General features: G+C 40.9%; 2 non-coding genes across 3 annotated transcripts in view; both read right to left on the bottom strand.

Moving 5' to 3' along the window:
• Gm14408 overlaps window positions 1-24,496 on the bottom strand; it is a 191,981-nt gene that overhangs the window by 2,514 nt on the left and 164,971 nt on the right. The window contains exon 4 of one of the 2 annotated variants that reach the window (XR_003954127.1): window positions 1,443-3,243. The exons of the other annotated variant lie outside the window; for it this stretch is intronic. This is a non-coding gene — a transcript (predicted gene 14408). Of the gene's footprint in view, window positions 1-1,442; window positions 3,244-24,496 lie in introns of those variants that run through there. 2 annotated transcript variants of the gene reach the window in all.
• Gm14419 lies at window positions 4,116-18,880 on the bottom strand. Its single transcript, XR_004691332.1, has 5 exons — window positions 18,728-18,880; window positions 15,219-15,273; window positions 9,967-10,093; window positions 9,700-9,760; window positions 4,116-8,544 (listed from the first exon to the last, which is right to left on the bottom strand). It is a non-coding gene; the product is annotated as a predicted gene 14419 (transcript).

Here is a 24,496-nt window from a genome sequence, read left to right as displayed (position 1 = left end):
AAAAATATTTTAAAAAAAGAGCACTGACTGGTCTTCCGGAGGTCCTGAGTTCAAATCCCAGCATCCACATGGTGGCTCACAACCATCTGTACTGAGATCTGATGCCCTCTTCTGGAGTGTCTGAAGACAGCTACAGTGTACTTACATACAATAAACAAACAAATAAATAAATAAATAGAATTTTAAAAATGAAAAAAAAAAAAAACCAAACAAAAAGAATGAGAGTGTGTGGCGGAACTATTCCTGTGTAATGCCTATACTCTGCCTGATATGCAAACCTGCTGTGGCATTGCCCTCATTAAGGGGTCTGGGTTCCTGTTCCCCCTAGGCCATTGTAAACACTTGTATATGGGTGTAACTCAGCTATCTATAGTTCTAAGTATCTACTCTGGTTCCTCCTTAGGTCACTAACTTCCCTCTTCCTAGGTATTGGTAAATTCCTACATAGGGCAATGACTTAGCTATCCATGCCCAGGGTCGGATCAACGACTGCCTAGAATCTAACTTAGCTATATGTAAAAAAAAAAAAAAATGAATACTTAGGAGCACTTATTTTTTTTTATAATTATGTGATTTAAAGATTTGTTTATTTATTATGTTTAAGTCCACTATAGCTGTCTTCAGATACACCAGAAGAGGGCATCAGATGTCATAATGGGTGGTTGTGAGCCACAATGTGGTTGCTGGGCTTTGAACTCAGGACCTTCAGAACAGCAGTCAATGCTCTTAACCACTGAGCCATCTCTCCAGCCCCCTTAGGAGGACTTATAATAAAGCAACATTAAGGGAAAGCCCAAGATCCGTTTACCAACTAAAGCAAGGACATTGGAGCATTCTTTATACGTGATGGCAAGATTCCAGGAGACTAAGTTTCCGTGAACTTCTCGCCTCAGGACAGCACACAGGTTTTCGGGTCCTGTCGCGCTTCTCACTACTGGATTGTACATAGCACATATGTACATTGTTTAACATTTTTAAAATTCAGATATATAAGTAACGTCTATTTGCCATAACTGAGTAGGTACCAGTCCTAGAGGATTAACTCCTAGAGGATTAACACCTTTGTGTGATACAGGAAGAAATTGAGGACACTGATGAAAGTCTTTACAATTTGACATGCACATTCTCAAGAAATACCAAATTGTTGTCTCAACCTATTGCTTTTTAATGATGTAAAGAAAGAGAGTGTTTGGCTGAACTATTCCTGTGTAATGCCTATACTCTGCCTGATATGCAAACCTGCTGCAGCATTGCCCTCATTAAGGGGTCTGGGCAATCCACTAGGAGCTTTTAAATGTAAGGTGTATGCCACCACTGCCAGGTTGATGCTCTATTTTGCCCCTGACAACCATATAAAAGCTTGCCGAACAGGCACGCGGGTCACCACCTCTCCTTAGGGTCTGGGATGACCCCAGTTTAGTGGAACAATAAATTCCTCTTGCTTTTTCCATTGATTCCAGCCCCACATGGTTCACTCACAGGTCCCCAGTAAGCTAAGGCTCCCGGGAGTCTTACAACCCAACAAGAAGACCAACAGTCTCAAGAAACCTTGACCTTGGAAATCTCTCAGACTCTGAGCCAGCAACCAGGCAGCATACACTTGTTGGTCCAAGGTCCCCAACATATATACAGAGGAGAACTGCCTGGCCCGGACTCAGGGAGGGAAGACACACCTAATCCTTGAGAGACTTGAAGTCCCAAGGATTGGGGAGGCCTGGCAGGATGTTGTTGAATGGTTGTGGGTGTGAGGACACCCTCATGGAGATGTACATAGGGGTCGGGATATGGGATGAGAAACTGTAAGTGGTTGGAATGGGGGGGTGATAATGACTGGAGTATAATTAAAGAATAAACATAATTAAAAAAATCTCCATTCTGGTTGTTTGAAATATGTCTTAAATTCTAAGGGAAACTCTCCCTTAATCTTACTACAGTCTTAATTGTCTATAATCCTATCCACTAAATATAATGTGACCTAGGTAACATAAAGAGAAAGTGCCAACAGAGAAGGTGCACAGAAGTCTGGAGTTCAGATCCACCTCCTGATTCCTGGGGTCAGAGCCCTCCCTGGAGGCCGACTCCCCTCTCGCAGGGAAAGTGTCTAGGGTTCTGGGTGTTAGGTCTGTCTTCTGGCTGAGGATGAAGGCCTGTAGGGACCTTGTTCAAGAAGCTTAGTTACTTCTGCTGCCCACTTACTCTCCTGCATAAACAGTTCTCAGTGATCCCAAGATTCTGGATGTGCTAGGGCCTGCCTTTGTCCTTTGACCCTGTTGCTGCTAGCACAAGACCCTCTGGATTTTTTGGAAGTGATGTTGCATTCCACTCACCAGTGATCTCAAGGACCAGAGTGTGCTAGGGGGCCTTCAGCATGAAGAGTCCTCTGGGGACCTTTGGGCCCTCTGCTGAGATCTGGCCAAAGATTGCATGGGGGTGGGAGAGGGTGGCTCCAACCAGAAGTTAACCTCAGTCGCTGGTCACGCTGCTGTCCTTTGTCCCTGTTCCTACTATTACAAGACCCTCTGTATTTTTTGGAACTTATATTGCATTCCACTTACCAGTGATCTCAAGGACCTGGGTGTGCTAGAGTGCCAGCCATGTGGAGAATCCTCTGCAGACATTAGGGCCCTTCACAGAGATTGCCTCAAACACTCTTACACAATCACCACCTGCTCATTTTTCCTTAAAAGAAGTTAAAACAAATCTCATCGATTTCTCTCTATTCTTTTTTTCTGATTATAGCTCTGGGCAGCCTCTACCATCTACCTCTGTTGTTGCTTTCTGAGCAGCCTGTCTCTTTGTACTGCACCTGCAAGCTTAAACTATTTGAGGCAGACAGAAATCTTTTAGAAGGGCTCATGGTGGAAGAGGGCTCATGGAAAATCCAGACCAACAAGGATGTCTGGATCAGCTTGGGACATTTTTCTGCTCATTCCACAAATCCAAGAATTATGCATACCATTTTAGCTCAACTTTTGTTTTAGTTGTGAACCTGCACAGCTAGTGAGGACTCAAATGGCTCAGCAAAACAAGTGAATCCACTAAGAAACCAATTTTCCTCATCCCTTAATTTCACATCTTAGCATTTGTTTTTCATTTGAGAATCCCCAATTAGTTTTTAATATTGCATTCCATCCTGTAGGTGTGATGTCTACAGAAGGCATTACAACAGAAGTTGGTTACTCTGCTCTACTATAGGATGCCACCTGTTTAAGTTCTTAGCTCAGCATACAAGTACTTTGGAGTCTGAAATGAAAGACAAACAGCATTATGTAATATGCCAAATCAGCTCATTGGCTGGGACACTACCAAACATCCACATTGCTATTGGTTCCCCTGTGATACACCTAATTTCCTAAATCTAGAGGCCATCTTTGCTTCTCCAGAACCAATCAGAGGAGGGAACACTGGGGTCACTCTTTCCTAGCTTTTATGTGGCTGGTATTGTGTCTTTCCCAGCTCTGAAGCTGGCATCCAAATCCTTTACTGGCATGGAGATCCTCTTTGTTTCCCTTTCCATGAATCCAAAAGTTCTGCCTTTGTTGCCTGCCTAGCCATTGGCTGCTGGCACTTTTGTTACCCATTTATAATCAGCTTGGGGCAGGGAATCTCAGTGTCCCAGTACAGGATTATCATGAAATTTGGGAAGAATTTAACAAGAGTACCATAAGAATCAATACACAATTGGGAATTAGCAGAAAAACAAATCAAATCCAAACACCAGGCCCTAAGTATTGCCTTTTTGTTATTATCCTGAATTTAATCATATGGTGAAACTAAGTTCGTTTCCAAGGATTAGGTATTGTGGAGATCCAACCTCACTTTACTCATATTTTCTTTTTAAAACATAATGACTGTCTCTAACAATGCTTTCTGCTTTTCATTGTGCCCCTCAAAACATAAGACCTGTACTTTACCACCAAAGAACAAATCCATATGATTAGTTAAGCTATAACACCCATAATATATAACAGATGACACTGTAAACTACATAAGCCCCTATCCCTAAATCCTGATTGGTGTGAAAATAAAGGTATAATTTGGAAGGAATGTTTCTGTCTGATCCTCCTTTTTTTTAAAAAAAATTAATTTTATTTCTTCATTTCTTTATTGTCTAATCTTTTTTTTACAATCCATACCTTATACCCCTTGTCTTATTCATGGTTTCTATTCCTACACAAACATCATGACCAAGAAGCAAGTTGGGGAGGAAAGGGTTTATTTGGCTTACACTTTCATACTGCTTACTGTTCGTCACCAAGGAAGTCGGGACTGGAACTCAAGCAGGTCAAGAAGCAGGAACTGATGCAGAGGCCACAGAAGGATGTTTCTTTACTAGCTTGCTTCACCTGGCTTGCTCAGACTGCTGTCTTAGAGAACCCAAGACTACCAGTGCAGAGAGATGGTCCCACCCACAAGGGGCCTTTCCCCTTGATCACTAATTGAGAAAATGTCTTACATCTGGATCTCATGGAGGCATTTCCCAACTGAAGCTCCTTTCTCTGTAATAACTTCAGCTTGTGTCAAGTTGACACAAAATTAGCCAGTATAATTGACACCTTGTCAATTTGACACGCAAACACATCACTAGCAATGCTCAACTCTTAGTTTCTTATTCATGCCCGAGATATACACAACTTTGAAAGCCCCACAGACTTTACATATTAAAAGTTCAATGCTTTTAAAATATCCAATATCCTTCAAAATCCAAAGCCTTTTACAATGGAATCCACTAAAATACTTGTTTCCTTCAAGAGGGAAAAACATCAGGGCACAGTCACAATCAAAAGTAAAAATTAAACTCCAACTGTCCAATGTCTGGGATCCAACTCACGATCTTTTGGACAACTTCAAAAGAACCAAGGGCTTGGGTCACTTTTCCAACCCTGTCCTTTGTAGCACACCACTTGTCCTCTAGGCTCCAGATGCATGTACTTTACTGCTGCTGCTGTTCTTCGTGGTCAATCATGGACCTGTCAACTCCAACACACTGCATGATCTCTTCAGTACTGGGCCATCAATTTCACCTGAGTCTGCACCTTCACCAGTTGCCTTCCATGGTCTCTCAAAGTGCTGGGCCTTAGCTGCTCTGCATTATCCCTTCATGCCTTCAAAACCAGTACCACGAGGTTAAGACTTACACACTACCAAGTCCAGCCACAGCACAAGGTACCACCTTGATTATCTCTAGAACACTTCCTCTGTGCTCTCAGAAAACACTTCACAGATGATGCCACTTCAATGATGCTGGTTTCTTCTTAATCACTGCTAATTTCTTAGCTCCAGCTAACCAGCATCAACAGTCCCAGTAATGCAAAGTTTTCACTCTAGAAATTCTATTATCTTGTTAATCACAGCTGATTCTTCAGCCCCAGTTAACCAGAACCACAGAATCTTCACAAAGTAACAATGGCCCTGAAAAGAGGCTTTAATTTTCCCTCTGAAATTTCACAAGCCAGGCTTCCATCTTCTGCACGGTTCTCAACATTATCTTCCAAGCTCCTACACAACATCCCACAGCGTTCTTAACACAGAATGGATCTTCTAACCCAAAGTTCCAAAGTCCTTCCACAGTCCTCCCAAAACATGGTCAGGTTGTCACAGGAATACCCCACTCCTGATACCAATTTGTCTTAGTCAGGGTTTCTATTCCTGCATAAACATTATGACCAAGAAGCAGTTGGGGAGGAAAGGGAATCCACTCACAATTTCCACATTGATATTCATACCAAAGGATGTCAGGACTGTAACTCAAGCAAGACAATAAGAAACATTTCTTGTATCCCCTTGAACTTTGTATGATTATTTTCAGGATTATAAAGAATTAGAAATGTTTAAAGGCTTCCCCATATTGAATGCATTTATGGGTTTCCCATTCATAATGATGAAGATTTGGGAAATCTGAAAAGGTTTCACCATATTATATTCCTAAATTTATTTGCAGTATGAATTGTTTCATTGTGAAGACTCTAAAATATTCAAAAAGTTTCACCATATTAAACACACTCAGCCTTTTGTTACATTTTGTTTTCTTTTGTGTCTTTGAATATGACTGACAAGTGAAAGGAATACCACATGGCTTGTAGACATCGGATTTCTTACCTCTATGTCTTCTTTTATGTATTTGAAGATTTTAATGCACAAGGCTCTGTTCACTTGTTCATTTCATAGTGTTTTTCTCAACTGTGTCTCTTTTTATTTACTTAGAGACTACTGTGACTTATAAAATGTTTACCACATTGCCTATATTCATAGGGTTTCTATCTAGTGTGTATACCTTTGTGTTGGGAGATGACTCTTTTGTACAATTGCTTTCCCTAATTGGTGTTATTCAGAGGATTTCTCAAAACCTCATGTTCCTTACAGATTTGAAGATGATTGTGATGTAGAAGTGTTTTAAAACATTGCCAATATTCATAGGGTTTCTCTCCTGTATGTGTTCCTTTATATATTTGGAGGCCACTGCTTTGTGAAAAAGCTATAAAAGCACCATTGCTAACATTCAAAAATCTCTCTCCTATACGTGCTCTTTCATGATTTTGTTGATGACTGCTTTTTGAAAAAGTTTAACCACATTGGTTAAAATCAAAGCATTTCTCTCAACTTTATGTGCTTTTATGTGTGTAAAGACTATTGGTTTTCGAAAAAGGTTAACCACATTGGTTACGTTTAAAAGGTTCCTCTCTGGTATATGTTCATTTATGTACTTGGAGATCAATGCTTGCTGCAAAGGCTTTATAACATCAGATACCTACATAGAGTTTCTCTCCTGTATGGTCTTTTCTCTTTAAAGGTCACTCCTTCCTGCAAAGACTTTACCACATTGGTTACATTCCTGGGTTTTTCAGCTGTGTGTGTTCGATTATGATATTCAAGACCACTGCTTCCTTCAAAGGGTTTACCACCTTGGTTACATTCATATGGTGTCTCTCCTGTATTTATCTTTTATGGCATTGGAGACCACTGCTTCCTGCAAAGGCTTTACCATACTAGTTACATTCATAGGGTCTCTCTCCTGTATGTGTTTGCTTATGTATTCGGAGATGACTGCTTTGTGCAAAAGCTTTACCACATTGTTTACATTCATAGGGTTTCTCTCCTGTATGTGTTCGCTTATGTATTCGGAGATGACTGCTTTGTGCAAAGGCTTTACCACATTGTTTACATTTATAGGGTTTCTCTCCTGTATGTGTTCGGTTATGCATTTGGAGAGTAGAGATTACTGCAAAGGCTTTACCACATTGGTTACATTCATAGGGTTTGTCTCCTGTATGTGTTCGGTTATGGATTTGGAGAGTACTGCTTTCTGCAAAGGCTTTACCACATTGGTTACATTCATAGGGTTTGTCTCCTGTATGTGTTCGCTCATGTTTGTGGAGATGACTGCTATGTGCAAAGGCTTTACCACATTGTTTACATTCATAGGGTTTCTCTCCTGTATGTGTTCGTTTATGTTTTTGGAGGTCATCACTTCTTGCAAAGGCTTTTCCACATTGGTTACATTCATAGGGTTTCTCTCCTGTATGTGTTCGCTTATGTATTCGGAGATGACTGCTTTGTGCAAAGGCTTTACCACATTGTTTACATTCATAGGGTTTCTCTCCTGTATGTGTTCGTTTATGTTGTTGGAGGTCACCACTTCTTGCAAAGGCTTTTCCACATTGGTTACATTCATAGGGTTTCTCTCCTGTATGTGTTCGCTTATGTATTCGGAGATGACTGCTTTGTGCAAAGGCTTTACCACATTGTTTACATTCATAGGGTTTCTCTCCTGTATGTGTGCGTTTATGTTCTTGGAGTACACCACTTCTTGCAAAAGCTTTTCCACATTGTTTACATTCATAGGGTTTCTCTCCTGTATGTGTTCGCTTATGTATTCGGAGATGACTGCTTCGTGCAAAGGTTTTACCACATTGTTTACATTTATAGGGTTTCTCTCCTGTATGTGTTTGCTTATGCCTTTGGAGAGTATAGATTACTGCAAAGGCTTTACCACATTGTTTACATTCATAGGGTTTGGCTCCTGTATGTGTTCGCTTATGCATTTGGAGAGTAGAGATTACTGCAAAGGCTTTACCACATTGTTTACATTCATAGGGTTTCTCTCCTGTATGTGTTCGTTTATGTTTTTGGAGGACACCACTTCTTGCAAAGGCTTTTCCACATTGGTTACATTCATAGGGTTTCTCTCCTGTATGTGTTCGCTTATGTATTTGGAGGTGACTCCTTCTTTCAAAAGCTTTACCACATTGGTTACATTCATACTGTTTCTCTCCTGCATGTGTTTGATTATGTATTTGGAGATGACAGCTTCTTGCAAAGACTTTACCACATTGTTTACAGTCATAGGGTTTCTCTCCTGTATGTGTTCGCTTATGTATTTGCAGGACATTCCATGTTCTAAAGTCCTTACCACATTGGTTACAGTCATGGTGTTTCTCTCCATTATGTTTAATTTGATGCCTTTGTCTACCACTCTCATATGCAAAGGCTTTACCACATTGAATAAAGTCAGAGGGTTGCTCTGGAGAACAACTTCTTTCATGCCTGCAAATAAAATTTGCACACGTGAAATCTTTCTTACACTGATTATACTGATGAGTCTTTTTATCTGTATGAATTGTTTTAAATTTTGGTTTCATTGAACAGAGCAATCTAATGTTAACATAATATTACTTTGTTTATATTCAAAGGAGTTCTACTAAATTATGAATTGTTTACATCTTCGAGGATATATGAAATGGGAACAGTATTGATTATCAGGCTCACATTTATAACATACTTTTTCTATAAAAGGTTACTCACATATTTGAAAAAAAACAGGAAGAACTCACAGTGTTTGCACAATGATTGCATTCACAAATTTTGTTATCATGAGAGTAATACTACATTTGGAATATGAACAAATGCAAAAGAAAAAAAATTTCTACTGCCTTAATTCTCATTACTATTTTCAGCAGTTAGAGTTGGTAAATGTTCCCAGCAATGTTCGGAAACAAATTTTTTATAAACTTATATAGCACATTAAGTATGTTGTTCAAAATATGTTATACTGCATATCCTCTAATTGTTCTGGAAAAGTGAAAGGTATGTGGCTTCTTTCAATGCCCCAGTGATCACAAGGCTTGTATCAATCGTAACCTATGACATCCACATCAAAAGAAGAATAACAAGTGAAAATTCCACATTACATTCACAGCTGACTTTTTTTTGTCACAGAGATGTGGTACAGAGATTAAGGTTTTTCCACAAAACCATTTTTGAATCTTATGAACTGTTCATCTCACTAAATTTAGCAATGTTATTACAAGTATATCATTGAGCTCAGATATACTATGGATTATTTGCTCATTACTAGGTTTTAGACATATACTTGTCACCTAATCACTATGTGTTCCTTTTGCAATAGCTAAGCGATATAAGACTGAAGACACTCACACTTGTATAGCATGGCTGTACTAGGCTTGATTTAAACAGTAACATATGTGTTAAGCCATTATTTCTCTGACTTTGACCTAATGGAATGTCTTGCAAACAACAGTTACATATCTGCCATAAACATATATGATTTTTATGAAAGTCAGTAAACATCCATCACTGAAAGCAGTGCTTATTGTACCCTATTGGTTTTCTTTACTACTTGTACCACAAGTTAAACTTTCTTCATAGGCATTTTCTCCTCAGCTTGCAGAGTAAAATTACCTTCCATGACTTCGAGAAGTTTGAAAATGGTCTTCAATCGTATGTTCTTCCCAAATGTAACCTAAACCCAGTACCAGAGAAAGTATGTTACATTATTGGCAATTAAACAGTATTTAAGTTATTAACTCCATTGAACTTTAAAACCATGAGTGATTTATTCATCATATTCTTCCTCATTCTCAATTGAAATTATAAAAACAAATAACAATAACAAAGAAACAGTTGTGCATACATGTTATAAAGTAAATAAAAAAATCATAATATTACCTATAGCTGTGAGATTCCTATAGGTCTCTAGCATCACACCCTTGTAGAGACTCTTCTGAGAAGGATCCAGCAAAGCCCACTCATCCTGAGTGAAGTTCACCTGCACGTCATCATAGGTGACTAAATCCTAAAAGATTCGATACGTGTGTATATAAAAAAATATGATACAGACAACAGTGTAAAGGTGTACTTCAAAATGAGTATTCGCTGACTGCCCTGCCCACCCACATAGTACTTTTTATCCAGTCTTTCACAGTTGGACAACAAAAACTTAAGTAAATAAATGATCTCTGGGAACCTGATGCCTTAGTATTAAGATGTTAATACATGGAACCATGTAGAATGCTGCTAGACCTTCACCCATTTTTTGTTCCCTGAGACCCAATATGCAAGAGTGCCCTTAGGACTGCAGTTTCCTCTCACCTGTCCATGCTACCTGCAGATACAAAAGACCTTTTCCATCTCCCCTTCCTTTCTTGCCACATGTCTGTGTCTTAGCCCCCAAGTATGGGCAGGCACACCCTTCTCAACCATAGCCAGTACTCCCGAAGAACAAGCAATCTGTCTAAAGACCAAGACCACTATCTGTTATCCTAGACATAATTCTCATAGTAGCCCACAGAACTGCAACACAATATCAGGGAAAGCTTCCTCTGCCCATTTCCATGTGGCCAATTTTCAACTTTTCTTCAATAACTAATACAACTACACCAGGAACAATGTGAACTTGACCAATGTTACCTGTGCTATTATGTGTATAGAAATAAAATCATATTTCCTGACTCCGATAAAAATAACATAAATAAGTGACCCTGAAACTGTTATTAAATCTGACCCTCCAGATACTACTGATCTGTCTTCAAACAGAGAGGCCCCATGCTCTAGAGTTCTCATTGAAATTGTTGATGATGAGAAAGTTGGACTATGGCTCAATAGCTGTTCATGACCCTTAGTAATTTCATGTTAAACCAGCCCCACCGAAGTATACAAAACAATGCTGAATGATAATTTAATGTCTGCTTCCTGCCATATGCATTATGTTCCAATCTGTCCTATCCACCCACCCAGCACCATCAACACCTGAGAAACTTCTGCATGTCAGAAGCTTTTTTTGTAACCAAGAATTGAAGTTCTGTGAATTATTGCATTTTGACAATAGTTAACAGAAAGATAAAAGGAATCTAATCAAATATTTCTGAAGGATGATCGTGATCAGCTCTTTACTACTAACTTCTAAAGTATTTATAAAACTAGTCACACAAAACTGAATACAGAAGGGTCAGGAATTCTAGAAATCAAACCATTGCTTTTCCAATGTTGTCCTACTACACACCAAAGGCAATTCCTGTATATACACACTGCATAGTGACATTTAAGTTTCATACCTTGCCACTCCCAGGGCTACCGAGCCTCTGGGAGCCCTGTAAATCCACACTTAGGAAGAGTCAAAGGACGAGGAGCTCTGTTATGATCACCACATGGACCAACGGAACCACACTCTGACCCACAGTCCATTTAGAACCAGCAGATCAGACTCAAATAGCTCTGCAGACTTGCTCCTCCTGTATTCTCAGTGGAGATTACTATAATAACCAGGGGATGGCTTGTAGTCTTCCAGGCAGCTTGTAAAACATGCATCTGAGGAGAATCTTGTAAAGAACCTGTAAGCTACCTTCCCCTAGTGTTCCTGATTGTTAGTCCTGCCCAAAGTCCCTCATTAACTTGGAAAAGCCAGCAGGGCCTCAGGGCAACAGCAGCTCCTCTACTGTGGGATCACTGAGCAAAAGACTCAGACAGCTGAAACCTTCCAAGCTCAACTGTTACACCCTACAAGTAGACATAGCCCTAGTCTGGAAAATTTACATTGAAAAGAATATTCTAGTCCTGCAGACCAAGTATTTTCCATTTAAAAGGCCTAGGGTCCTTTCTTTGTATATTCAATTATGCATGCAGCCAACTCTTCTTCATAGTGGGGAGGTCCTGCAGACAAACTGGGATCAAATTCATACATTAACAATATTAAAAGTAAAAGTGGCTATGAATTTTAAAGATAGAAACTTTTAATGGGCAAAAAAAAAGGAAGAAAATGAAGAAATAAAATGTAAAGACATCACTGCTCCTAGGTATGGTGGAGGAGCAAGTATATTATACACAAAAGAGTGAACATAGCCAGACCCAGTTATACCTGGGATAATACAGAGTAGACATGACCTGGGACCTTGTGGAGAGAGGAAGGAGGGCAGAAGCAAGAGTCAGATCAGGATGATTAATGATAGATGAAAAGTCCAGTTCCTAAATGATTGAATTGCATAAGGAATGGCAGCTGTGAGATTGGCAGTCCTACTGCTGGGGTAGATGGTGAGGTATGCCAGCAATATGGTGTCACAACGAGGGCCTGTGATCTCATTTGACATTGCCCTAATCTGAAAAATGCCTGAAGATGACCAGTATGGAATTTTACTGATTGTGTAAAATTGATTACTTGACTCCTCACGGTGAATGTCAACCACTGCCAAAGCAGAAAGGCCTCACCTACCTTATTCCTCCTCCTTTTCTGTGCTGCAAGTAGACCAGCTTCAAAGTTGGTCAGTGAACTCAACCTTATACCTGTCCCTCTTTATTTGTAATCCCCTAATTTGTAACCCTGTAACCCAGGGAGGTTAGACAACACTCATTCCCTGGTGTCTTTTGTCTCACTGATCAGTCAGAACCCAGCCTGAAAGCAGTTGTAGGACTGTTTTCCAAGCCCTGGGCAGCAGAGGCTGGAAGAGGAGTTCAAAGCAAGTTTTAACTACATGACATAAAGAAAGTAGGAGCTACAGGAGATGTTTCTCTAAACAGACAGATATGAAATCTCTTTAAAAATAGGAATGAAATTCTTAATTTGGGGGAAATATTGGAGAATAGAAACACGTAAGACGTCAAATCACCTATGCATAATGAAAATGAAATTCAGAAAAGTAATACCAAAATTTAATATTTAAAAAGATCAATATAATTGAAAAAATATATTCCTGTACTGATTTGAAAAAGATCAGGCCCTTCCTGGTAGAAGGAATGTCATTAATAAGATAGCATTTGACCTTGCCCCTATGTGCTTTGTTAACTACTGAGACCTATAATGTGACACACACAGTTACAAGTAATGGCATGTGTTTTACATTTTTGAGCTCACTTAAATATGTCACCCAAGGATTGCACATGTTTATCTAATACAGATCCTGAAATGGGAATTCATTACTAACTGGTTCTAGCTAACCTGCCCAAATTAAACACCCACGAATCAGATTTTACTAAACTATATCCATAAATTAATATAATCTGTGAAGTTATCAAATTATTCTCACTGCCCTAATCAGGTCCTTCTCCATAACAGTGACCCCTGCAGCATACTCCCCTCTGGTCTGTGACCTAGCTCTTGTCAGCACTGTTTTATCTGACAGTGTACACAGTAAGCTGTTTCTCTGGTTCTCATCCTGCCAAGTGTATTTCCACACACAAACCCCTGCCACAAAGGTTTTGTCCAGATGCAGGCTTATAATAAAGTTACTCAGAGGCCACAGCCTGGTCCAAAAGGAGAGACTAAGTCCACAAGGGACCTCACAGGTGGCCCCATCTGTCTGGCTGAGGCTTACCATCCTGCCTCTGGGAAGACCTATTACACAGGCATCCTTTGCTAAGATGCTTGCTCACCCCACTTCGTTGGAGATGAAGTTGCACTTACCATGTCTGAAGTTCTAAGCTTGCCTGAGCTAACCTCACAGCATTCAGTAAAAATAATAAGAACCGATTCCACAGAAAATCTGAGAGCAGCTGAGTTACACAGAGAAACTTGCAGGCTTAGTAACTGGAAGAGTCACCTCCTCTTCTGCCTGGCAACTCCATGTGGAGGTTTTGATTGGCCATTGAGTCTTGAGTGACATGAGGACCATGCTTAGGGTCAGAGTGTCTGTAGGGACACAGCACAATGGTTCGAGCCTGGGCCAATCCTTTTCCATATCTGCAGATTTCCAGTTCAGTAGCACTAGTGTGTCTCCTCCAATGGCCTACCTGTCTGATCCCCTGCCAAGCCCTTCTGAGGGGCTAAGATTCTTGATCCCTGCTGCTTACCTGCCTGCCTCTCCACCTTTCTGGTCAGTGACTCTGGGTTCACTGCTTTGAAAGGTTGGAGCTTGCCTGAGCTCCAAATCCAGCGCTCAGGAGGCATTTCCCCTTCTTCCTCCTGGAATCAAGCTGGGTAGCTTGCATACCCCATCAATCAGCTGACACTGGAGTTACCAAACTGTCCACAGGTGGTCAGTGCCAGAATATTAGCAACTGAAGAGGGATTTTAGGATATAAGATTTTGTTTTGTGGCTTCAGGATGGGTTCAGGTAAATTGCAAGTACTTTCTACCTAATGGCTATGAGACAAGGCTCAGAGCAAAGCAGGACACATGTCACTGAGGAGCACTCAGTGCATTAATCAGAACAATTGTCCTCACTGGGTTGGTAAAACAAACATAACAACAACAAACCCACACCTATATTAGTAAAATATATCACTGTTCTGATTTGAAAAAGACCAGGCCCTTCTTGGTAGAAGAAATGGCATTAATAAGATAGTGTTTGACCTTGCCCCTAAGTGCTTTGTTAACTACTGATGTCTACAATGTGACACACAGCTACAGATAATGTCATGTGTTTAATATTTGTGGGCTCACTTAAATATGTCACCCAAGGATTGCACATATCTCATAATACAGATCCTAAAAAGGGAATTCATTACCCACTGGTTCAAGCTAACCTGCCCAAATTAAACACCCACGAATCTAGTTTTATATACGTCCATGCATAATTAATACAATCTGTGAAATTACAAAATCATTCTCACTGCCCTAATCAGGCCCTTCTCGATAACAGTGGCCCCTGCAGCATACTCCCCTTTCCTTTGGTCTGTGACCTAGCTCTTGTCAGCACTGTTTTACCTGACAGTGTACACAGTAAGCTGTTCCTCTGGTTCTCATCCTGCCAAGTGTATTTCCACACACAAGCCCCTGCCACAAAGGTTTTTTCCAGTGCAGTCTTATAATAAAGTTACTCAGAGGCCACAGCCTGGTCCAAAAGGAGAGACTAGGTCCACAAAAGACCTCATAGGTGGCCCCATCTGTCTGGCTGATGCTTACCATCCTGGCTCTGGGAAGACCTAGTACACAGGCATCCTTTGCTAAGATGCTAGCTCCTCCTCTTTGTGGGACATGACACTGCACTTACCATGTGTGAAGTTCTGAGCTTGCTTGAGCTAAATTCACAGCATCCAGCGAAGACACTAAGAACAGATCACACAGAAACACTGAGATCAGCTGAGTTACACAGAGAAACTTGCAGGCTTGGTACCCGGAAGTCACTGCCTCTTCTAACTGGCAGCTCCATGTGGAGGTTCTGATTGGCTATTGAATCTTGAGTGACATGAGCAACACCCTTAGGGTTAGAGTTTGCTGAAGGGACACAATATAGTGTTTCCAGCCTGGGCCAATCCTTTTCCATATCTGCAGATTTCCAGTTCAGTAGCACCAATGTGTCTCCTCCAATAGCCTACCTGTCTGTTCTCCCGCCAAGCCCTTGGGAGGGGCTAAGATTCCTGATCCCTGCTGCTTACCTGCCTGCCTCTCCACCTTTCTGGTCAGTGACCCTGAGTTCACTGCTTTGGAGCTTGCCTGAGCTCCAATGACAGGACTCAGGAGGCAATTTCCCTTCTTCCTCCTGGAATCAAGCTGGATAGCTTGCATATCCCATTAATCAGCTGACACTGGAGTTACCAAACTGTCCACAGGTGGTCAGTGCCAGAATATTAGCAACTGAAGAGGGTTTTTTGGACACAAACTTTGTTTTGTGGCTTCAGGCTGGGTTCAGGTAAATTGCAAGTACTTTCCACCTAATGGCTATGAGACAAGGCTCAGAGCAAAGCAGGACACATGTCAGACACTGTGGAGCACTCTTGTTAATCAACTCATTGTCCTCAGTGGGTTGGTAAAACAAACATAACAACAACAAACCCACACCTATATTTGGAAAAATATATCACTGTACTGATTTGAAAAAGATCAGGCCTTTCTTGGTAGAAGGAATGGCATTAATAAGATAGTGTTTGACCTTGTTCCTATGTGCTTTGTTAACTACTGAGATCTATAATCTGACACACACAGCTCCAGCTAATGGCATGTGTTTTCCATTTCTGATACATTCTATCTATATAGTACAGATCCTAAAACAGAAATTCATTATCACTGGCTCAAGCCAACCTGCACAAACTAAGCACCCACCAATCTAGTTTTATTTAATATCATGCATTATTTAATACATGCTGTTAAATTACAAAATTATTCACCCTGCCTGACTCTTATCCTTCTCTAGAATGGTGACACCTGGAGCAGATTCTCTTATGGTTTTATCTATGATCAAGCTATTTCCCGCCCTGTTTCACCTGACAGAGATAACAGTAAACCATTGCTCCCGTTCTTATCTAAAGGTGGAAGAAATGGAGGGTTCATTATATGACTCAAATGAGCAATTATAAAACACTTTTTTGCTACATTCTTTAACTCAAGAATTTAGGAATTTATATCAAGAGGAAAGCAAGGCCATTGTCCTGGGGAGCAGCAGACCAGGATCAAGGCTACCTGAGTCAAAATAGCTTGTCTTAGAAACATCTCTATATGGGGAAGAAGAGACAGCTCTCCCAGAACTAACATGTCACCCCAGAAAAAATCTCTCCATATAAAACTAAAATATTAATTAGGAAAAATGTCTTAATGACAGCATGGATTCAGCTGCGGCTAATGCTCAAAGACCAGGCAGCCAAAAACAGGTTTTGGATTCCACACATGCTCTCACCCATAAGTTTCTTTCCTGTTCAGTCCCCAGGTTATTTTGAACAATTTTAATATGGACTGGAGATTACAAGTCCTACTTAAGACTGCTAGGAGATTTACACAGCAAAGACCCCCAGAATCACTTATTAAGTGTCTCAGAGCCCTGAAATAGCAAGCCATTTCTCAGAGATGGGTTCCTGAGTTGGAGGTCGCAGGAGATGAGAAAAATAGCAAAAGTAGAAGGTAGAATTTACAACAGCTGCAGTGGGGACAGCTTACACAAGCTATGTCTTATGCCAAGTAAACTTTTTAAGAGTAGCATCAGCCGGGCGTGGTGGCGCACGCCTTTAACCCCAGCACTTGGGAGGCAGAGGCAGGCGGATTTCTGAGATCGAGGCCAGCCTGGTCTACAGAGTGAGTTCCAGGACAGCCAGGGCTATACAGAGAAACCCTGTCTCAAAAATAAAATCAAAAAAAAAAAAAAAAAAGAAGAGTAGCATCTTGTATCCTACTTACAGGGATAAGTGGAAAGAAATGGAGACCTCTATGAAGTTTGCAGAAGCTAGAATCCACTGGGACAAATTCAGGAGAAGTCTAATAAAAGAACCCTGCACAAGTGAACTGCCAAGTATCTAAAAAAAACATTACTGACCAAGCCCCCAGTGGACTTGGGGACCCTACTCAGTGCAGGGAGGCACAGAATTACTGCATGGCACAGCAGAGAGGGAGGTAGAGTTGACTGGCACTGCAGAAGTGGGTTTGCAACTTCCGCTCCCTGCCTGCATTCCTTTGTATTTGCTGGAACCCTCGCACCAAGGCTGGCAAGAGATCTCCGTGGAAAACCTTTGGTACCCAAGTCCACAAGCTACTAGGGCTACTGAGCTTCCCACATCCCCATTAATCCACACTCAGGAAGGGGCAAAGGACAAGGGCCTCTGCTATGATCACCACATGGACCAACAGAACCACAGTCCTTGGAACCAGCAGATCTGACTCAGATAACTCAGTAAACTTGCTCCTCCTGGCCTGGCAAAGGAGACAATTACAATCACCATGACATGGCTTTTGGCCTTCTTCACAGTTTGCAACAGATGGCTCTGAAGAGACTCCCATAAAGAACCCCAAGCTACCTTCCACTAGGGTTCCTGATAGAGAGGCATGGACAGAGTCCCTCATTAGTCTGGAAAACACAGCTGGGACTCAGACAACAGCAGCTCCTCCACTGTAAGATCACAGAGAAAATGATTCAGACAGCTGAAGCTTTCCTGGCTCAGCAATTCCGCCACAGTTGCAGACAGAGCTCTAGTCTGAAAAATTTGCATTCACTAGAATTTTCCTGACTCCACTTATTTTCCTTTTTAAAGGCACAGAGCCTTTCTTTGCAATTAAAGAACATTATTAAATTATACAGGCAATGTCCAGTGCAGCCATCTCTGCTTCATACTTGGGAAGACCTGCAGCCAAACTGCAATCAAATTCACACAGTAACAACAATTAAAAAGAAAACCTCCCGCCAGAAGGCCATCCTGTACTCCAGCCCCGGACCTGACCAAGGACTCTCGCTCGCGTGGGAAGCATTCAGCGACCCCTCTCCCCGACTTCTCCTCCTTTTGGCCCCGAAGCCTAGTTCCACCCCGGGGACCCCATTCTGTCTTAAGCTCTTCCGTGGTATCCCGCGTGGGATGCTGGAGGCTGGGAACCTGGTGCCTAGAGCTGCCCTTGTCCACCACCCACCGAGTTGGGTCCGTGCCTTCCCAAGGCCAGAGAGCCAACCGGGGCCATGTGGAAAGCATCCTGCAGTCCTCCTGCTCCTGCCTGCCCAGAGCACTGGAACTCTGGCTGGAAGTGAGCTCTCCCACTCCCCTCTTTTCCCCACACCGACGGCACCGCAGGAGATGACCTGGCACTTACCATGTTTGGAGTTCTGAGCTTGACTAACCTCCTCTCACAACACCCAGTAGAGTCACGCAGAACACATCACACAGAAACTCTCATGACTGCTGAGTTACAGAAAGGAGCTTGCAAGCTTGACCCGGAAGAACCGCCTCCTCTTCTGACTGGCAGGTCCATGTGGAGGTTCTGATTGGCTATTGAGTCTTGAGTGACATGAGCACCACCCTTAGGGTTAGAGTGTGTTGTGAGAGACACAGCATAGAGGTTCCAGCTTTGGCCAAAAGTTTTCCAGATCTGTAGATTTGAAGTTCATTAGCACAAGAACCTCTCGTCCAATTGCTTACCGGTCTGTCCTCCCATCAAGCCCCTGGGAGAACGTAAGACTTCACATCCCTGCTATTCAACTGCCTGCTTCTACCCCCATGTGGGCAGTAACACTATGCTCACTGCTTTGCAAATTTGGAGCTTGCTTGAGCTCCAATCACAGCACTCAGAAGGTATTTCCACTTCTTCCTCCTGGATTCAAGTTGGATGGCTCTCACAGTCAATAAATCAGATTAGCTTCAAAAGATTTTGCAATGCATTTCTTCAAGTGTGGGAGCATTGAGATTTTACTCAGGGAATCTAGACACATTTACACATAGGTTTGCCAACTCCTATGAATATCAAGTTAAATCCTTTTCTGAAGATGGTCAAATGTAAAAACTGAGATATTGAAGGGCATTCTTACCTCATAGTCATCCACAATCATCCATAAATTATAAAAATGTAGGATATAAATGCATCTGGAAAGTACATCTTGTAGTACAGGTCTTAGCTGTAAATCAAGGGACAGCTGAGAACTCATAATTTGAACTCCACGAAAGTGGGAGCTTGCAATATGGGCGTGGTCAGAAGATGTTAAAGCCTGAAAATGCACCCAAGTGTCACACCTCTTCCAAAAAGGCAGACCTGTGTTCCTTCCCAAACTGTTCCACAAACTAGGAAACATGTATTCAAACTTATGAGTCTACGGGAGCCATATTAATTTAACTACCATCTGTCTCCTCAAACGTAAAAACACCTGTTTACCTAACATCACTGTACCATATCCTAAAGAGAGACTATTATGCTTTCAACATACAATGTCACAAAAGAAGCCTTACCAGAAAGAATCAGAGCATATAAACAATAAACAGAACAAACAAGACCAAAATTCAACAGGGAATCCATCAAAACTAATAGTTTCTTGTTCAGCAACTTGAGATTATGATGAAATTGCATAAGTCACAAGGTCTTAGGTATTCACACTCTTTTAGTTCTGTCACCTGAAGCACACACAGCTTTGTTTCCTCAAAGTCACTATCTTCTTTCAGCTTTCCTCAAAGCTGGTGTTTGTATCTCAAATCTATAATGTATAGCACTCTCTCTTATTTTATTGAAAGTAGGTTAGTGGGCTACAGGGATCATTCAGTTGTTGTTAAGAGCACTGCTCAAACCCATTTCACTTCCTAGCACTCAAATGGGAGTTCACTCATCTGTAGCTACACTTCTATGAAAATACTTGAGTATAAGCTGGTACGTGGCAATGACTTGGATGGTTACATAAGTGGTACATTTGCTCTAAATCCTGACATCTAGATTTAAGATTAATGATATCAAATTGTACCTCTGTTGCCAAGGACCAAGCCTGGGCTTGGAGAGTGGTAGAGAGAGAAGGGGTATCTGGGAGCGTGATAACAAAGGACTGGTAGTCAAGTCCTGTGACCAAGCTGTCAGTCTATGCTCTGCAGGAGACAGCTTTCCATCCTCCTTTCGCTGTATTCTGTTTTCTTTCTGATCTGCTTGCTCTGCAGGTCTCCAGACAGCTCTCTGTCTATGTTCTGCTGGAGACTCTTCACCAAGCAGCTATCTCCTGCTATTCTAAAAAATTCACTCAATAGTTCATCTCCTGCATACCATAACCAGAATCTATTATTATATCTCTCAACCCAGCCATTTACTCCAGGTTTCCTTTTGATGGTCTTAAAATAGCATCCTGTGTCCACAGGAACTTAATTCTTATGAGATAGCAAGCACACATTTTCTTTTAAACTTACAAAAGCAGATATCTGCCTGCCTCTGTGAAGCATAAAGGCTAAGCTCAAACTGGCTGGGTGCGACCCAGGCCTGAAATTACCATTTCTACCACACATGAGACTAAATTTGCTCTTTCCCAGGCTGATCCTGAAATCAGTAATCTGTCAGCCTTTGTGACCCGTCTAGCAGGTCCAGGTATTCGAGGGTCTCGAGGGGACCTCTTCCTAAGAACCAAATGGGGGGTAGAGAGGGACGAGGGCCTTGTGCGAATAACTACACGGAAACCGTTCTGGAATGCATCAAAGCCCCCAAATGTATTAGCCAGGCCCGAGGTTTAAATGCACAATCAAAAGGGGAAGTACAGATACTTATCAGTGGGAGGGGTAGGGCAATACAAGCAAAAGGAGAAGTACTTATGTGAGGGGGGCAATAGAAATTCTTTTGGCAGCTACACGGGGAAGCAGGAACTTGGTGGTATCAGGGTGTGGTCAGGACATCGGTGATGACCTAGGGCTGGAACATCCCCTGGTTCTCGGAATCCATGTGTCAGTGTCCTGCTTTTGACCCCTTTTTCTTCTCGGGGGAAGAGGCCCAATTCAGAGATCAAGAGTTGTCTTAATAGCTCCCAACATCTCCCCCATTTTAATATTTTTATAAAGGCATATTGTATAATAAATCTGTAGCCACGTTTTTAACGATCGCCTAAACGTCTGTTTGCTCACTGGGTGATTCTCTAAAACCACGAAGGACCCAAGGACAAGTCATCTATGAGGCTTGAATTAATGGTCCCAGTCTGTTGGGTATAACCTGGGCCAGCAAAGGGATTTAGGAACGAAGCAAGCTCCATGGGTAGAGGTAGAGGCCTGATCCCCAGTGTGCAATGTTAGGGGCCATATACAGGATTGACTCTCATGCCCACAGATTTTTACCCAGAGTAACCCTGACCTGCTCCTGTGCCATTTTTCTTGGGGGAAGGACCCTAGGGCACTCTACCTTCATGCAATCAGACATGCCTCTCAGAGACTAACAGCTTCCAGACTAATCTCTGTGCAGTACTTAGTCTTACAACTCTCACGGGCGACTGCTTCAAGTTCCAACTTTTCTATGTGTCTAGCCTGGGAGGACTGTTTAGTTTCCAGTGTGGCGAGAATGTATATTACCATGTCGGAAGCACAGACTACGGCAATCTATAAATGATTTGTGGCATGAGACTGATGGCCGAATTTAGGGGGAGGGGAATGATCTTACTTAAGCATTTTATGGAAACTGAGTCTCTCTCCCTTAAATGAGGGTGATGAAGCAGTATCTACGTCTGACTCTTTTCTAGTAACCTGCTTGTTATCGCCAACGTCCAGCCGATGGTAATGAACTGAAACAAATGTACTTGAAAGAGATGAATCAATTTGAGATTTAACAAATCGGGTCAATTTTTGAAATGCCCAAGGACCGAAGGAGATCAATAATAGGATTCCCAATAGGGGCCCTAAAAGGGAGGGCAACAAGGTCAGGGGGAGGTTGAAAACCAGTTTTAGTAGTCCACCTTTCTCCTAGGGCATTGTAAATACGTGTGTATGGGTGTAACTCAGCTATCTATAGTTCTAAGTATCTACTCTGGTTCCTCTTTAGGTCTTAAACTTCCTTCTTCGTAGGTGATAGTAGATTCCTGTGTAAGGCAGTAACCTAGCTTTTATTCAAAGTGATAGTGTAATGCCAGAGGTAATTCTGAATGTCACTGAATAGGCAACTTTCTTTCTGAATTCCAAGCCCATGGTCAGCTTAAGGACTAACTAGGATGCTATCTTTTGCCTCCAAATTTTTATCTATATAATATGTTGCTCTGACAAAGCTATGGAAATATTTCTATGCTTATCATTAACAAAATGGGCAGTATGTAGCTGCTAATCTAAAGCTGTGGTAGATACCTTTTTAAAGTTTGCATTTTCAGATTATTAAACCAAGGATCATTTTCTAACTCTAATAGGTTGCAAAACATAAGCAGGTCTCTTACAAAACCATAACAGTAGATTTCTTATCTAAATTAGGATCTACACAATAAATTGATTGACAAGAATTATAATGAATATTAAAAGACTTGCCACGATTGGCGATCTTATCTCTTAAAGTTATCTAACAATAAGCATATAGGTAAGGTACACAAACTTTCATAGCTATAAGGATCTGGCCTGAATGGCCAAAAACAGTGTCTCTGATGAAAGCATCTTGTACATTCTCTGTACCAGTCTTTTTGCCTCATTAGTCAGCTTTTTTAGTTGTTTTTATTTTAAGTTGGCACCAGGTTGGTACCCCTTGCTGCAGCCCATGGTGGAGATATGAAGTTTCTTTATCTGTTTGTAAGTGGCTGCTCTCAGATTTCTCCTCTTTTGTGCACTCAACACAGCTTTCTGGTCACCACTGTCAGGGCACTCACAGGTCACAGGTCAGCCTGTCACATTGGAAGCTAGCATGCTCTTGTACGCATTCTGTGGAAAAAACAGAAACATTCCCTGTTTTCCCCATATTAAGTATCTGAACAGGATCATGGCATGTGCCAATAAGTAGATCCTTATTATCTGCCCTAGACACTATTATATCCAGTTTTTCCAAAAACAAAAATGTGATCCAAATAATGTGCACGGGGATATAATTTCTCACAAAAATGTGATCCAAATAATGTGCACGGGGATATAATTTCTCACAAAAATGTGATCCAAATAATGTGCACAGGGATATAATTTCTCCCCTTCTTTGTTTTTAAAGAAGATATAGTTTTTAAAGTTTTATAATACCTTGTCTTTGAGAATCATAAAATATCTCAGTAACATGTGTAACATTAAACTGTTGACAAAACATCTCAAATCTTGGGTTGTAATAGCCAGTTTTAATTTGATTTAGAACACCAAGAAAAAAAATCAACACAGGCAATGATTAACTATACTTTTAGTTGTTTTTCTTGTTAAAGTAGTTGTAATTAGAAAGACTAAAAAGGTATCAATAGTCATGTGTATATTTTTTTATTAAAAATGAGTATCCTTTTGCAATAATTGATGAAGTATAAATCCTCGAGAATTAACACCAATGTGTGGAACAGGTAGAAACTGAGGACACTGAGAGCAAATCTTTACAATATGACATGCATATTTATTTATTTATTTATTTATTTACTTATTTATTTATTTAATTAATTTAAGTACCAAATTATTATTTTAAGCCATTACTATTTTGATGATGGAAAGAATGAGATTATATGGCCAATTATTTTTGTATAAGATCCATAATCTACCTGGGATATAAATCTAGCGTGGCATTGTCTTAAGAGATCTTTTACAGGCAATCTTTTACATTTTAAAACACCATCTACAGCACATAATTTAATTATCTGTGCTGAAGCAGGCAGAAACTCGAAAGAATAAACATGTGATCAATTCACATATACTTTTTTCCCATAGAAGGGTTGTTTTTAAATACAGTAAATGGGATGCATGCATGCATGAATTTATAGAAGATACAAAAGCATGTATATAAGCAATTTTTAACCTATTTTTAGGATGAGTATCAATTTTATTTAAAATGATGGTATGCAATAGGTCAAATATCAATATTTTGCAATAAACAATTGCTGTTTGGAACAAGGAATTCTTAATTAGCACCACAGCAGCTTTATAATAGGATGTTAAAACTTTAAGGTGAAGAAGAATGATTTTACTTTAATGATTTTTCCTGCCAAAGAAT

The sequence above is a fragment of the Mus musculus genome, chromosome 2, assembly GCF_000001635.26.
Source record: "Mus musculus strain C57BL/6J chromosome 2, GRCm38.p6 C57BL/6J".
In the NCBI taxonomy this organism is placed as follows: domain Eukaryota; kingdom Metazoa; phylum Chordata; class Mammalia; order Rodentia; family Muridae; genus Mus; species Mus musculus.
This window is presented reverse-complemented; position numbering and strand designations above follow the sequence as displayed.